The sequence below is a fragment of the Ailuropoda melanoleuca genome, chromosome 1, assembly GCF_002007445.2.
Source record: "Ailuropoda melanoleuca isolate Jingjing chromosome 1, ASM200744v2, whole genome shotgun sequence".
NCBI lineage: Eukaryota > Metazoa > Chordata > Mammalia > Carnivora > Ursidae > Ailuropoda > Ailuropoda melanoleuca.
In genome coordinates this window covers 185776438-185794336 of record NC_048218.1, presented here as the reverse complement: position 1 = coordinate 185794336, position 17899 = coordinate 185776438, and the positions used below count along the sequence as shown (strand labels likewise).

At 38.6% G+C, this 17899-nt stretch overlaps 1 non-coding gene across 1 annotated transcript; it reads left to right on the top strand.

Annotated features, from left to right (window-relative positions):
• Positions 1-8244: 8244 nt before the first annotated feature.
• Positions 8245-8459, top strand: LOC117795618. The gene has a single exon (XR_004619691.1). It is a non-coding gene; the product is annotated as a small nucleolar RNA U3 (small nucleolar RNA).
• Positions 8460-17899: the final 9440 nt, after the last annotated feature.

Below are 17899 nucleotides of genomic sequence, written 5' to 3'. Positions count from 1 at the left end.
TCTGTAGGAGTGCTGACAACACGAACTCCATCTTTGGCCCTCCATCTTGTTCATGCCTACTGAGCAACCTCCCTTGGGTTTCGTATTCCAGGCCCCATGGAAGTTAATGTAAGCCCTGACTGGAATGTGGGAAGACTTGTTTTGATCTCCCCTAACGTGGTGCACAGCTCCACATTAGATAACTAGTAGAGTGCCTATGGTGCCCAGGTGACACCACTTTGGATATGTGTCCTTTGACCTCACCTCCCTGCCCCTGGCTCAGTAAAAGCTGTGTGTTAAGGTCTGGACTTGGCAGAGAATAGCTGTGTAGCTGTGTGGATCATTTGTATGATCTAGGGGATTTTCTCGATTGCAGATTTTAAGTTACAGGGGACATAACAGGTTTGCCAGGTCAAGGAGTGATGTGAATTTGACTCAATGAGAAGGTACAGAGAAGAAAATACAAGTGATAAAAATTACCTGGGAGTTTGGGTTTTATGCGTTAAAGTCGTGATGGAATGAGTTCTGATGGGCTTTTCAAGGGAGGTCAATAATCAGTTCCAATGATAACCTACTTGTCATTGGTATCTTAGATATTTGCAGTGAGAGGTATTAGCGGGACAGGGCATCATTTTGCCAATAGCATTCAGAGTTCTGTGGTCCCCCTTTTCAATTCTGCCAAAAACTGTGTCAAAGGTGAGAAAGGTGGTTTTACCATGCTTTTGTTGGACATTTTCTTTACTTCAGATGTGAATTTGTTAAGATGGTTCTAAATATAGGTGTGTGTGTGTGTGTGTACATATATTAGAGTCCAAATTCACATATGATTGGGGATTTTGTTCTTTCCACTCAATGACAGCAAATATTGTGATGTCTTCCAGAGAGATATATTTTTTTTTACATATGATAAAATGACCAGTCACTAAGTTTATTATGATAATGCTTTATTAACTTAGGATCCACTAAAAAATCTCTTTGGGGTTTACAACTTTAAACCAACTAAGGTTTAGGGGCACCTGGCTAGCTCTGTTGGAAGAGCAACAGATCTTGATTTCCGGGTTGTGTGTTTGAGCCTAGGTAAGGTGTAGAGATTACTTTAAATAAATGTATTTTTTAAAAAACACGAAGTTTCATAACTATACTGTAAAGCCTCTTACAATGTGTTGTGGGACATTCCAGGCAAAAATGAAATTTTCTCTCAAGCTGGGGTCCTGTTTGCATGAAAATTGGAGCCCTGTTGAAGGCATTCAGAATAGGTTTTGTGTTTTTGGGATTTTTTTACCTGCAGATTATTTATGGTTTTTATTTTCTCAGAGAAAGAGTAATAATTTTCTAAAAAGAAAAAGAAGAGAAAGAGTGATTAAAGCAAATTTGATTCAATACAGTATTTTGCTCAAATTCACCCATATTTCCAATTTCTAATGAAATGACGAGCTAGATCAAATTCAAATTATGTAAATTTCTGTACCAAAAAAAGGAAGTAATAAAAATTCTCTGAAAAGCTTATGAGGTTTATAATTATTCCAGAAATAAGTAGGGACTTGCTTTTTAACCCAGTCTGACAATTTCTGATTTTAACTGGTGTGTTTAGTCCATTTGCACATTATGTAATTATCAGTATAGTTAATTTAAGTCTCTAATATTACTACTTATTTTCATTTTATATCTTCTCTTTTTTGTTAATCTGTTATGCCTTTCTTGCCTTCTTTTGGATTACTTGAATTTTTTTTTTTTGGTTGTTCCATTTTATCTACTGGCTTCTTAGCTATATCTCATAATGTCCATTTACTGTCAATATTGCCACTATTCACACTTTACCTTTTATACCTGACAGTTTCTGTTTTCCATTTTTCAATTCTCACTTTCCACTTGACATTTTACACTCCACGCTTCACAGATGTAATAACCTTACAGCAGTATAATTCTATTTACTCGCTCTCCTGCTTTTACAGACCTAATAATTGGAAAGGAGAAGGTAAAATTGCCATATTCAGACATTACTGCTTGTGTAGAGAACTCAAAAAGGTCCACAAAGAATTGAAAAAACAGCAGAGTTTAACAGGTAGCTGGATATAAGATTAATATAAAAGTCAGATGTGTTTCTATTCACCAGCAAGAAACAGCTAGAAAACGTAATTAAAGAGAAGATTCAAAACTTGTGCAAGACTATTACAAAGGGAAGTTATTAATCTTCACTGAGAGAGATTATTGGAGACCCAAATAAATGGTCTTGTTATTACTCTACCCTTGCTATTTACTACATAGAAATGCATCTACTAACTTATGCTGTCTTCACCTTCCCAAAATACCTGGGGAAGAGAAGCAAGAGATTAAGAAGGGACTTGTCTCAGGGTGCCTGGGTGGCTCAGTTGGTTAAGCATTTGCCTTCAGCTCAGGTCATGATCTCAGGGTCCTGGGACTGAGCCCTGAGTTGGGCTCCCTGCTCAGCGGGGAGTCTGCTTCTCCTTCCCCCTCAGCCCCTCTCTCCCATATGTGTTTACTGTCTCTCAAATTTTTAAAAAAAGGGGCACCTGGGTGGCTCCCTCGGTTAAGTGTCTGCCTTCATCTCAGGTCATGATCCCAGGTCTCCCCTCTCCCTCTGCTTCTCTCTCTCTCTCAAATAAATAAATTCTTTAAAAAATTAATTTAAAAAAAGTAAAGCATTAAAAAAAGGGGGGGGGACTTGTCTCTGAGACCCTAGTTAGGAAAACCCACCCTCACCTCTGGACATGAGAATAGATTACATTTGTAATCTGTGAAATTATTATGCTTAAGGCAAAAAATTGTAAAGGCCTGATAAAAGTTCACTAATATAAAGAAATCAATAATGTCTCGGCTGTGGCCAAATAGCTTAGTGAGTTCTGGCTGCAATAACGATATACCACAGACTAGGTGGTTTATAAACCGAATTTTCTTTCTCACAGTTCTGGAGGCTGGAAGTCTGAGATCGGGATGTTAGCACCATCAAGTTGCAGCGAGGTCCCTCTTCCAGGCTGTGGAATGCCAACTTCTCATTGTATCTTCACATGACAAAAAGAAGGTAAGAAGACTCTCTGAGCTCCCTTTTGTGAGGGCACTAATCCCATTCATGAGAGCTCCACCCATGAATTAGCAGGTTCCCCCCTACTAATACCATCACATTATGGATTAGGATTTTAATATATGAATTATAGGGGAACACAAACATTTGGCTCATTGCACCAGGGTTTATAGAGCTCCTAACCCTTGGATTTGATGAATTTTAACAGTTTACCACATTCACAACACCATGCTTGATGTTAAAGTTGGATTCAAAATGTCGCTTATGCTCAAGAAGCTCAGGCTAATGTGTGTGGGAACTTGTGATACATATGTGTGTGCATACAATGGCAATTGGGGAGGCCAGGAAAATATACAACCCAATTAAAATATCAGGCAGAAAGACAGTGCTAACTTTCTTCTTTTTAAAAAACAGCTGTGTTGTTATAAAATTAATGGTTATTGTACTGAATTTGGAAAAATATAAAGAAAAATTCATATTGATTGTGTTCTCATTACCCTCAAAGTAATACTTTTCTGTACACTTTTACACAGATGCCTCTAAAGGCAAATCCATGTTTGTGTGGGCGGAGACTCTGTTCCTCTAGAGTGTGGCATCAAGCAGTCCAGACACCTAGGCTTTCTGTGAGCTCCTGCGGGAGCAGATGCTTAATTTCAGAGACGGGGATGCTGGAGCAGAAGTCCAGACATGTTTTCTAATCTTTATGAAACCCAGGACTGTGGAAGAAAACATGAATCTCCCCTGTAGATAGGCTTCTAATGTGTAAGTTCAGTCACATGAATTCAGGCTCCCTGAAAGAGACAGCTGGAGAGAGAGTCCTGGAGGGGAATTCAAGGAGGTATAGTAGTCTTTTCTCTTTCTTTTTTTCTTTCTTTCTTTCTTTCTTTCTTTCTTTCTTTCTTTCTTTCTTTCTTTCTTCCTTCCTTCCTTCCTTCCTTCCTTCCTTTCTTTCTTTCTTTCCTCCCTTCCCTCCCCTCCACTTCCTTCCTTCCTTCTTTCCTTCCTTCCTTACTTTCTCCCAGCAAGCTCTAGCCCAACATGGGTTTTGAACTCAAGACCCCAAGAACAGGAGTCTCATACTCTTCTGACTGAGCCAGCCATGTGCCCCAGAAGGTATAATAGTCCTGAGGGGTAGAGAGATTGAGCTTCAGCAATTGAACATTGGAGCAAACAGGTACAAGGACAGTGTGAGTTTGAGCTTGACCATCTCCTGAGCTCTCCTTTGCACCTTCCTTCAAGAGCCTGCATGCTCTGGATACGAGAGCTGTGAGATAGAAGAAAGTGAGGTAGGAAAGTGAGGTTCTTCTGTCATGAAGTCAAAGAATGAATCTCATGGACAAAGGAGAGTGAGTAAAGCAATAGAGTTTTATTAAACAAGGATATAGAGAGGGGCGCCTGGGTGGCTCAGTCATTAAACATCTGCCTTCAGCTCCGGGTGTGATCCAGGGTCCTGGGATCGAGCCCCACATCAGGCTGCTCCACTGGGAGTCTGCTTCTTCCTCTCCCACTCTCCCTGCGTGTGTTCCCTCTCTCAATGGCTGTCTCTGTCTCTGTCAAATAAATAAACAAAATCTTAAAAAAAAAAAAAAGGATATAGAGAAAGCTCTCAGGCCTGAGAGGAGTCTGGACAGGGTTGCCAATATGGGCCTCCACTGACAGTCTTTCATTTAGAACTGACCAGTGAGCTTGTGACCTTTTCGTTCTTGTGATGTCTTGGCTTGAGTAAGGACTAGTGATGACATCTTCAATGGCTTACTTGTTTTTAGGGCCTGGTTATTCTTTGTTGGTCAGAGGTGACTGTCATAAAAAAAGACACCCTTCCCCCCCCCCCCCCCCCCCCNCCACCCTGACATCTAGGGCAGAGTGGTCTAGTGTGTTCCCTTATCTCTGTTTTCCTTAGACCTCCGCATTTTTGGGATTCCTGTGAGACTGATCCCGTAAACCTCCTAGCTGTCTCTCCCTACCTAGCCCCCCCACCCCTTACTCAAAAGTACTGTTTCCTACTGCTGCAGGGACCTACAGTTCTCCTGTGGAATCAGACAAGCTTCTCACCTACCAGGGAAGAGAGAAAAGGATCAGTATGTACTGGTCTGGATAGACTGGTGACCACACAGGAAAGGGCAGGGACCAGACCCTTGAGCAAACTGTGACAATAGGTCACAAGGTAAAAGCAGATGATATTGAGCAGAACGGATGTGAAGTGCTGATTAAATGAGAGTCTTTCTTCTCCCTTCCTCTAGGAAACCACAAGGTAAAAATTGGAGAGGGTAGTCAGAGTGAAATGTGGATCATCCACATGAGGGATCTCAGAGCACTGGGGTTTTGTGTATTATTTCACATGTGTAACATTTATCTTCATCGGTGGATGAAGTGAGGAAAAATATGTGCATAACCCTACTCATCATACATTTCTTTAGAAAAACAATGTCACATCATATAAGCCATTTCCTTCTGTGCTTTATTCACACCAGGCAGGTGGTGGTTTGCGAGGATAATCAGCTCAGTCACAGAGGGGGAAAAGCTACATTTGTATATAGGATACAGTAGGAGTAATTTATGAACTATAGTATAAGGATAAGATGATTATATAAATAACCTACAAATTATGTGAAACAAAACCAGTTCTGTAAGTTAGATATGCCTGGAATGCCATGTGAGTTCAAAACATGAAGACATCAAACGTGGTTAAGGAAATCAGGATAAGCGGCACCTGGGTGGCACAGTCGGTTAAGCATCTGATTCTTGGTTTCAGCACAGGTCCTGATCTCGGGGTCTTAGGACTGAGCCCTGCATCAGGCTCCATGATCAGTGCGGAGTCTCCTTATCCCTCTCCCTCCCCCCTCTGCCCCTCACCACGCATGCTCTCTCTCTGTATCTCTAAAGTAAATAAATAAAATCTTTAAAAAAAGAAAGAAAATCTGGATAAGCTTTGAGCTGGAGATGATACTTAAGGCTTCATCTACCAGCAGAATTTGAACAGGCTGAAATTGCAAAGGGACTCCAGATGGAGAGAATGGCAAGAGGATAGATACAGTGGAAGAAAGACAAAGGGCACTTACAAATGGTAACAGGCATTGCTTTTTGAGGTGTAGATATCTCAAGATGGTGATATCTAGCAGGCAGTTAGGAATTTTTCTAGAGGTGTAGAATTGGGTTTCTTCTGTGTTGAGATAGTGGTTAACACAAAGGAGGGAAATACCTACAGAAAAAAGATGAGACCTGAAGATAGAATTTTGAGGATCACCTCAAAATCAAAGGAGAGAAAATATTCAACAAGAGAAAGAAAAAACAAAGTCATGGGAGAATTGGGAGGACAGTACAGTATACCTAAAGATGAGAGACCACAGTATTTAAGGAAGGTGGTGAGCTGTGAAAGATGAACACCAAGAAAAGGCAACTTGCTGAGGCAGTTAGATGTTGACTGGTCTCAAAATATGAAGGGGTTTATGAGGAAGTCAACTGAGTGAGGGCAGTATTGTTCCTTAGACTCAAGTGCAGTCTCCCTGTGACCTCTTGATATGTCTCACTCAAGCTCCTTCGGCTGGAGTGGAGGAAGGATCCCTTCTCAAGAAGGAATGCCTGTGTACAGGCCTCTCAACTTCGGGGTACTCAACTAAATTTATTCCTAAAGAGCTAAAGGAAGAGGCTGACACTCAATTCAGAGTCCTTGTAAATAGGTACGTGGAGCTTGGTGTCTTTTAGTCCTGAAACAATAGCAAGGTTAGTTTTGAGAGATTTAAGAGAGAGGTGTAATATAGCAGTAAACAATTGTAGATGTTTCCTAATCTAAAAGATATATTATATTTGGAATAGTACTGCATCTTTCATGATTGTTTATTAAACCATTCCCATTTTTGCAAGCAGTTGAAAAACAGGTATTTGTTAATATTTAGTTTTGCCTTTAGTATCTTTTGATTCTGTCTTTAACATTAAAGAGTCAGTATTATAGAAAGATCTATAGCGTGCTCAAAAGTAACAAACTTAAACTGGCCTCTTTTGCAGGGAAGTCTTTGAGAAAAGAAAAAGAAATCGTCCCAACTTGGTCGCTACAATTTGAGTTAAATTTTAAAATTTCGATTAATGGGGGCGCCTGGGTGGCTCAGTGATCAAGCGTCTGCCTTTGGCTTGGGTCGTGATTCAGAGTCCGGGGATCAGGCTCACTTCTCAGCAGGTGAGAAGTGAGCTTCTCCCTCTCTCTTTGCTCTTCCCCCCACTGGTGTTCTCTCTCTCTCTTGCATGCTCGTCCACTCTCTCAAATAAATTTTAAAAAAACTTTTAAAAAATTAGATTAATAATATGGGGTGCTTGGCTGGCTCGGTGGAGCACGTGACTCTTGATCTCAGAGTTGTAAGTTCTAGTCCCTATACGTTGGGTATAGAGATTATTAAAAAAAAATAATAAAATCTTTAAAAAAAATTAGATTACTAATAAATGTAGCTCACTAATACACAAAATAAAATAGATGGAACCTGATTTATTACCTAAATCAAAAAGCTAGTGGACACAAAAAGTTTAAAAGTTCAATTTAAATTTAATGAAACAGAGGATACTCTGAAACAGAGAAGGCATCTTTGGGTGATGTGTAAAAATAGGAAAGCTTTCCTAAAGAACATATTACCTGAACATATGAAAAGATTTACAGTAGAGGGAGCTGTGGTAAAGAGAGGGATATGCTTAAATTTAGTTTTCCAAAAGTCCATATGGACATTTAAAATTAGAATTATCAAGCCAAAAAAATATTATTTTATATAATGTCAGAAACTTCGGCAACAAGCATCTGGAGAAATCTTTATTTTTAGAAGTATCAAGCATTACATTGGTTGCTTTGGCAGTAGTTATCCTTGGAGATTACACGCTCCATTTCTTCTCTCAAACTCATCTATCAGCAAAATCCTCCTCTCCTGGGGAGGGATAAGAGAAGAGGCAGAGAAAAGATAAAAGTGGTTTTTTTCCATACTATTCTAGAAATTCCTTCCCCTCTAGGACACAAAATCCTAGGGGAAAAAAGTGTTCCCCTAAAACCTTGACTATAGGGTGACCAGACATTCTGGTTTGCTGGGGACAGTCACACTTTACAGACATTGTCCTCAAGTGATTATTGGGAGTGTTGCCTTTTAATTCTCAAAACTGCCCCAATTCAGACAGTAAATTATATGGACACCGGACATCCATAGCAATTGCCCTGTGTCTCATCAGGAGACACATAATACCAACAATGAAAATCAAAGACCATACTTTCAAGGATCATTTCTAGTTTGTTACTAGAGAAGTTTCTCTGAATGTGTTGAGCACTGGAAACTTCCAGGAGGCGGTGCAGCATTCTCTCCTGAGCGTGAAGCTCCTTCTTGATGTTGCTTCTGCAACCGCCATTAACATGGATATTGGTTGGTTCTTCCCTTCCTTTGGGAGAGCAAGAGGGAGAGGATGCAGTCTGAGCGGAAGGAAGGAAGGAAGGAAGGAAAGAAAGAAGGGAGGGAGAAAGGAAGGGAGGAAGGAAGGAGGAAAAGTTATTGTAAAACTTTCTACTTAGCCGACAAAATGGAGGAATATGAAATTGCAAAAAAAAAATTATAAAATCAAACATGGAATAAAATTGATGATCTCAATTAGATATGATACTTTGATTAACTTTATATGTGAGTTGCTTTAAACTGCTTAGAAATATGTAGTTTTTATATATTTTTAAGTTAACTGTAGAATTATCAGCCATCTTCAGTAAACGGATTTGTACTTTTTTTACTCTTTCTTCCCATGAGGGAGAAGGTCTCATCTAATCATTAGTTTAAGCTAATGAGTGCACTGAAATAGTTCATCTATTTTTAAGAGATTATAATGTAGAAAATAGACCAAAATTCCTGTTCTGGATTAATAACTCCCAATACTACTCCCACCCCCACTCAATTCCACTTAAATTTTTTTAAAGTTTTAAAAATTAAGTTTTAGAAAATCTTAGTAGGTTTTATAAATTTTTTTCCGTGCAGGGGCCCCTGGCTGGGTCAGTCAGTGGAGTGTGCAACTCTTAATCTTGTGGGTTCAAGCCCCACATTGGGTCTAGCAACTACTTAAAAAAAATTTTTTTCAAGTGCCTCAGTATGGAAACCAGAAATGAATGAGAAATAATATGAATAAATGCCATAATTGATTATATTCTTATGAGCCAACAAGGGATAAGGAAATAAATAGGTGGTGGGTGGAGAAAGATTAGTGAAGCATATTTTTCAAGGAGTTTACAATCTAGTGGATGAAATAAGCGTAGAAAACAATGTGGCATAATAAATTATATTTCAGAATAACATGGACATTTAAAATGGATGAGTATTACAGTAGAAAGAATTTTTTAAATACAGAGAAATGGAGTGACTACATTCTAATTAAATCATAGCAGATGATAGACTTACTTGATTTAAGTACCAAAAGAGAAGAAACTTCTATTTTTATTTTATAATGAATTCACGTACCAAAAAATGTATTGGGGAAAAAAATTCATATTAGAATTGAAGTCAAAGACAGACCTAGTTTAAAATGCAAAAGAGTCGTTTGTAGAAAAATATGTCTGATAAAAAGAACAAAATGAACAAAAAACATGGAGCCAAATGATAAATGAAAAATGCTTAACAAAAGTGTTAACAAAAGGTTTCATAATTGCCTTTCAAAGTATTATAATTTTTAAAAGAGCTAGAAAAATGAGCCTGCTGATAAAAGAGTAGGGAATTGAAAATATTGGCTAAAAAGGAGCTATAAAAATAAATAATTTTTCTGTGTTGCCTTTTAACAAGAAAATTAAAGGAAATGTGCGATTAAGGAGTAACAATGTCTTTACATAAGGCTATGAGGGAAAGGAAGAGAAAAAAGTACATTGAATGCGAGGGGGAAAGCATTATTTAACAGTAGTAAAGGAGCTTGTGGTGAGTCTACTGATGCATTTAGCGCTGACTGCCAAATGAGGGTACCCTCACTGAATTACTGTAGTAGCCTTGTGCAAGTCTCTTGCCTTGTTCTCTTGCTTTGTCCAGTCTGGTTGCAACACAGCAACCAGAAAGTCCTGTGAAAAACTTTTCAGGTCATGCTACTCTTCTGCTCAAAGTTCTTAAGTGATCCCATGCCCCTCAGAGTACAGATTAAGGTTTTACAGCACCCTAGAACGCTCTGTATGTTTTGGTCACAGTTTCCTCTCTGACTTCCTCTCCTGTCCCTTTCCGCTAGACTTCTCTCTGGTCACACCGGCATCCTTGAAGTCCCTGCAATAGACCAGGCCTCCCTCAGAGCCTTTGCTCCAGCATCCATCAACGCATGACCCAGGGCTCTCTGTAAGTCCTTAGGATGCTTTCATGGGATCTAAATGGTCAAGAATAAAACAAAAGGTCTTTGGGGTCCTTAACATATTTTAAGAGTATAAAAGAGTCCTGAGACCAAGACATTGAGAATCATTGCTCTAGTTAATTCCTTCCAGTGCCCTGGCCTCAGATATCTACCCGCTTTTTCCTATACCTTCTTCAAGACTTTGCTTGTCCTTCACTCTCCTGGTAAGACCTACCCTGACCACCTCCTCCCAATCCCAGACTTCTCATTCTCCCTTACATTTTCTCTCTTCCATGGCATTTATTACCTTACAACATCTATATAATTTACTTAAATATCATATTTATTGTCTATCTCTACAACTCTATAATATGAGCTTCAAAAGGGTGAACTTCATAGTCAGTTTTGTTCACTAATATATCCTAAGAGCATAGAAGAGTACCTGATTATTAGTAGATGTTTCCTGAATAAGTGAATATTGAAGAATTGGTAAAAATATATTTCCAATACACTTATTGTAATGAGCATTGCATAATATATAGAATTACTAAATCACTATGTTTTATACCTGAAACTAATATATTATACATCAACAATACTACAGTAATAAAAATTTTTTAAATATGTATTTCCAAGACATATTGAGGTAGTGGCTTTACCAAATGCAGCAAACATACATACATTCATCACAATTTAATAAATTATTGGGGAAAAAACATCTAAAGAACAAATAATAATAAAAGTAGTATAAAGACTGCAACTTTATCTGGTAAACCCATGGCAGAAGAAAAGAAATCTTTGAAACATTTTGTATCAGTAATTCTATGCTCCAGTCTGAAAATGACACACTCCACTGCCATCATCACTCATTACTCATTAGCTAGAACTAGTCACATGGCCCCACTCAACCAAAAAGAGACCAAAAGTACACTCCTATCATTTATCTGAAGGCAGGAACCTGAAAATATTTGACAAATAGGACTACTATGTGATGAATTGTGTTTCAAATTTGATAAATCAATTCAATAACCAAGATTAATAAAATTTCATGTGAAATTAGTTCAGAATATACAATGATTGTAAAAAGCAAAGAAATTCCAGTTTCATTATGAATAATAAAGGCTTAATCTTGCCTTATATAGCAGAAAATAGGTCACAATATATTACATTAATCGTAATGAACTTTATTAATAGTTTGGACTTGGGAGCATTTCATTCATTCCTCACATCTTGTGTTCCTTCTTTGCTTCCTTCCTTCCTTGCTTCCTTCCTTCCTTCCTTTTTTGCTTCCCTCTTTCTTCTTTCAGCAAATATTTGTTGAACCATTCTGTATACAGCTAATGAGTCTAGGTGATGGGGATACAGCAGTGAGTAGACAAGATTCTTGCCCCCCTCAGAATTTATGGGGGAACACTGGCAATAAAGAAGTAGGCAGAATTTCAAAATCAAAATAGTTATAGATGGTGATAAATATTATAATGGAGATAAACATTTGATAAAGAATAACTGGGATAGTCAAAAATCTTTGTAAATTGATATTTAAGATGAGATGTTATTATAGACTGTGAAGGAACTAGTTTTGCAAAGATTCAGAGAAAGAGAATTCCAGACACATGGGATATGTGCAAAAGTTCTGGCATGACTGAGAAATCGCAAGGAGTCCTGTATGGTTTGTACCAGAGAGGAAGGAAGAGAGAAGTGAGAGACAAAGTTAGAGAGCCAAGCAGAGATCAAACCATGCAGGGCTTTGTTGACAAAGGCAATAGGTTTAGATTTTATTCTAAAAGTAATAAAAAGTCATAAAAGGGTTTTAAGCAGGAGATTAACGGGATTTCTTTCATGTTTTTAAAAAATTACATTGGCTTCTGGGAGAAAAAAGGATGGATTGGGGGAACTGTTAGAAAGTTAAATGCAGAAATCTGGTTGGTTTTGATTAACTTTAGATAACAGAGAAGGAGAGAAAGAAATAGGATCAAAACATATTTAATAAGAAAGCCAACAAGATTTCCTGCTGGGTTGGAAAGAATCAAGGACCTTGAGTATAATGTCTTTTGCTTCTTCTGGTTTGTAATGTAATATTCTTTATCCACCGGGATATTGCTTACCTTTGGAGGTATTTAAGGCTGAAGTTTAAGTTGGGCAGCTGTGATTTGACTTCTCTGGTCTCATGGTAGTGACCCCCGGGTGACTGAGTCTCATCGGCTGCTGGTCCAGATCACTGCTCTAGGTCTGTCTGTGTTTCCTGCTTGATCCAAGTCTCTTCTAAAATCCTGGCCGCTAGGCTTCTTGTTCTGTTAAGGTGACTCCTTCTGGCAAGCTCTCTAGTCAGATGCTCAATAACCTGGGGTCAGTGTATATCACATAGGATCAGAGACAGCCCAGGAAAGCTACCTGACCACAGTTCATTTTTAGGTGACTGTGTTTGAAATTGGTGTATGGCAGCCAGCATGTTTGCTTCCTCCAAGAATCTCAAATAGTGAAAGGAGGACAGAGTACCTCTACTCTCAGTGTTCTCACTTAAAGAATGTTCAGCTCTAGGCCAGAGCCAAAACTCATGGAGGGGTAAGTACAGAGACATCTGCTCCCTTCATTCTCACTTTCTTACTCTCTTCTTTGCAGCATTCCCCGCAGTTCAAAAAACACTGTATTTTATCCCAGAGAAGGCCTGGTGATCGTCGGTAGGAGTGACATCTCTCCATCACGGGAGAACAGCTTAGCAGAGTCCATCAAGCTAACATGGCTATGATCTTGGGGCACAATTCAAATTTATATATCAAAAGCAGAATTTTAATTTATTCTTTGCACTTCTCATATAACAAATTTTAGATGCATCTGACACAGAGGGAAGCCTCCTTAAAACCAAGATGAAAGTCATGAGCTCAGAAAAGCAAAAAAGAAAATTATACCATTAATTTTTAAAAAGTACTCATAATTATTATCTGAATCAATCAATCTTCATATCAAACTTACAAGTTCAGTGATCTTATTACTCCCATTTTAGAGAAGAAACTGATACTCATGAAGATCTTTTTACTTTTTAACTTATAGCATAAATTACCAAATTACATTATTGGGACTCCAACCGTTCTATCTACAAAACTCATGTTAAAATGCCTTCTCTTGAAATTTTTGTAGCTAATACTTCTAAAGAGAGGAAAATAAAAGCCAAGGATTCCAGCACAGGGTGTAATACAGACGTAGGCAAATCAACTTAAAATCTACATTCTAACAAAAGCCCAAAAAATCAAATAATCGGAAACAGAATCAAGTAATATATTGCTTAGGAATGATGTAAGAAAGCCACAGAGCAGAAAGCAAGCTGGCATTGTTCTGGGCATATGCTCAAGCGTTATGATCAACCCCAAATCTCAGTAGCTTAATATAACAAAAAGTTATTTTTTGTTCCCATTACACCTGCCGTAGGAGTTGGCAAACTTCCTGCTCCACACAGAGATCCACACAGAGCTGGAGCTGCCATCTTGTTAGCTGCACCGTCCTGGGTAGGCACCTTCCTCGGTATTTTGTGAGCGGTAGAGAAAAACTTGATGCAACTTGCATGGGCTTTTGACTACCTCAGCCTGTAGATAATCCACTTATGTCCACTAAGATTTCACTGGTCAGAACTAGTCCTTTTTACTCATCCCATTGCAAGGGGGCGGGGAAATGTAGGAGAGCGCTTGGAATGCTTGCCCTGTCTCTGTCACAGTCCTATGAACCTGATCCACACATCCGGCACTTAGCCCTCCTAATTTCAGATCTTTCATTTTCAAGGTTGCTTTTTAGGTTCAGAATAAATGTTATCCTCATTTTGGAGACTGCTTTACATTTTGTGATTGGAGAATATTGCAAGATCTTTGTAAGTCTTTATTAAAGACAAAGTTACAGTTCTAAGATCATTGCAGGTAATCTATTTTCTTTTTAATGAAGCAGTGTTTATGGCATGAGAACACATCTTCTCTTACCCACATTAGGAATAAGATACCATGCGGGTAGAAGGGTGGCGTCTCTGATGATTGTGTGCTTTCTGTCCCCACAACTTGCCTGTGACCACTTGGCCTTTCTTCTGGTTTAAATACACAAGACTGACTTAAAAATCAAGCACCTTGCTTTTCAGTTATAACTGACAGGTTTCCATTTACAAAATTCCCTATTACATTACAACATGTTGAATAAGAGAACTCTGCAAATTTGAATATGAACACAGAGTACCTAAAACCTGTAATGAGTAAATTGTTATCTTTAGGAAATGTAAGGAAGTAGCACCATCTGGTGGGTAAGAAGGAAAGAATGTGGAAAATTACCAAATGTGTAGTTGTGGGCACTTTTAAAAATTATTCTTGCCATAGACATAACCACATTTTCAAATGAAAGCTTTTTGGGAGCTTTAGAATGGAGACCTGAGGAATGAAATCCTCCTCTGAGAAAACAGGGACAAAAACAAGGTATGTGCCTTTTCGTGTTACCATTTCTGGGTAATGGTTGTTCACGTGAAACCCAGGTCAATTAAAGCAGCCTTGGTCATGATGAGAGGGTTATTTACAACCTGAGACTATTATCCTCAAAGAGCCTAGTATCTTGGTAATTTTAGATAGTTTGTAAGTTCACCTTTCAACAATGGCCAAATTGAATTCCAAACTTAATCTCTCAAGGAAACAATCTTCAAGTTGTGAGAAAGTGTCAGCTATGTAAATGGGGCACCAATACTTCAAAACTGAAAAGCTGAAAACTTTTCTCTTGCCTTTGTAAAAAAAAAAAAAAACCCTCAACATTAATGTCTGGTACTCAACAACAAACAGGTGTGAAGGGCCTCCTGCTGGCCCTTTACTAATAAATGCCAAGTGAATTGGAGGCCTGTACTCAGTGCCTTGGCCTGGCACTGGTCTTGGACTTACTGACATTGATAAGTGGTGATTTGGAAATGGCTTAACTTAGAAAATAAATGTCCCAGAACTATTCATACCTGTTGTACATACACTAACTCACTTTCTATTCCTACAACGCATTCCTGAAGTTCTCTTATCACCCTCCTTTTACAGCTGAAGAGATGAGACCATAAGAAGTTGAGCAAGTTGGCCATGTTCACACAACTCAAAGACTTTCTTCACATGAATTTAGGCCTTTCAGACTTGCCAACCTTTATAAAAAGCACTATGACAGTTTCATCTGTGTGACTTGAAAACTAATTCAAGGAGTCTCTTCCCCACTATAAAAACGGATTGTCGGGAGCCTGGGTGGCTCAGTCGGTTAAGCCTCTGCCTTCATCTCAGATCATGATCCCAAGGTCCTGGCATCAAGTCCCACATCGGGCTCCCTCAGGGAGCCTGCTTCTCCCTCCCCCTCTGCAGCCCCCACCTCCCTGCTCATGCTCTCTCTCTCACTCTCTCTCAAATAAATAAATAAAATCTTTGAAAAAAAATAGATTGTCATCCAACATAAATAGGATGTGTGGCAGCATTCACTCTTCTTAAAAAAAAGAAGTATTGATATTTAATTATATATAGGATATAACAAGGTTTTTTGTAAACAGGCACGTCTTAGAATTTAGAGAAACAGACTAGATCAATAAAGATATCTTAAATTTTGAAAGAGTATTACAGATAATAATTGCTATAGGAATTTGGATTGGAACACTAGTAGATGGTGCAACAGAAAGAGCATTAGACCAAAAAAAAAAAAAATCGTTAGATAATGAGTCAGAAGTCATCAGTTCTAATTCTGACACCAACTGAACCACTTCTAGCTCTTTAAACTTTAAGATTCTTAATTTCTCTGTGCCTCAGATCTGTCATTTAGAAACTATTGATAGTAATGCTCCCTCTTTCCTCTCAGGGGTTTAAAAATTCTATGTGCAAAAAATGTTTATAAAACTATAATGAACTATGTAAACAAATGAGAGATACTATTTTCCCTCTTTTCACTAGTGCCCTATATTCATGATTAGTGAGAACTATGATAATTTATGTGTCAGCTTGACCAGGCTTTTGTGCTCAGCTGTTTCATCAAACATCAGTCTAGATGTTGCTATGAAGGTAGTTTTAATTTTTTTATTAAATTTTTAAAAGATTTTATTTATTTATTTATTTATTTATTTATTTATTTATTAGAGAGAGTGAGAGAACACACAGAGGGAGAGAGAGAAGCAGACTCCCCGCTGAGCAGGGAGCCGGACTTGGGCTCAATCCCAGGACCCTGAGATCATGGCCTGAGCTGAAGGCAGACGCTTAACTGACTGAGCCACCCAGGCGCCCCTGAAGGTAGTTTTTAGATATGATTATCATTTAAATCTGTAGACTTTGAGTAAAGCAGATTACCGTTCATAACATGGGTAGGCCTTCCAATCAGTTGAAGACCTTAAGGAAAAAACTGAAGTCCCTACACCACCAAAAAAGGGAATTCTGCCTCCAGATTGACATTAGACTCAAGACAGCAACATCAGCTCCTGCAAGAATTGGCAGCCTACCTGCCAACCCTTCAAATACCATATTTGCCAGCCCCTACGTTTGTATGAGCCAATTCTTTGAAATACACCTCTCTCTGTGCAACCAATATGGGGTATATATATGTGTGTGTGTATATACACAAGTGTGCGCACAGATACACATTTACACACGTACATATTCTATTGGTTCTATTTCTCTGAAGAATGCTGACTAATGCAATAGCTGCTCTGAATGACGGACTTACTTTGACAAGAAAAATGTGGAAAGCAATCAAAGGAACTTCAGAAAGTACTGTTTTACTCTCAACATATTTTTCTTGGTCAATTTTCAAATATAGAGGAAATACAGAGTATGTTTCATAATAATATCTTCCCTTATTCCTATGAAATATGCACATTTAATATACCCAAGTAGGAAGTAGGATGAAACAAGAATGTTTGCTATTGTCTGGGGTTGCTGACCTGCCTTTAGGGACTGTGTGTCTTTGCTCAAGAAATTCCCTACATTAGAAATACCTGCCTTGGGGCACCTGGGTGGCTCAGTTGATTAAGCATCTGCCTTCAGCTCAGGTCATAATCCCAGGACCCTAGGATTGAGTCCTGCATCGGGCACCCTGCTCACCGGGGAGCCTTCTTCTCCCTCTCCCTCTGCCCCTCCCCTGCTTGTGCGCTCTCTCTCTTTCTCTCTCTCTCTGTCTCTCCCGTAAATAAATAAATGAAATCTTAAAAAGAAAAAAAAAAAGAAATAACTACCTTCCCAGTCATCCTTTGTATAAAAGGATGTAACCCATCGTTTTAAGCCCAGTTCAATGACCCTTCTGTGCTGAAATGCCCAATTCTTCTAGCTGAAAGTGGTTACTACCCCCTTTGAACTCTGTTCTTCTTTCAGTATTCATCACTTTATGTCCTGAATTATAGTTATGTGTGTGTTCTTGTTGTTCCCACGTCTAGAAATAACGATCTTCTTGAAGGTAACAGTGACTGATAAATCATGGTTTTCATCAGAGCCTGCTCTAGGTCCTTGCCTAAGGTGTCTTGATAAATACATGCTGAATAAATAAAACTTTGTGGGTCATTTTGGTCTCTGGACTTTAAGTTATTCTCTCCAGTTTGTGCAATAACAAGTCCTGTAAGAAACTTCT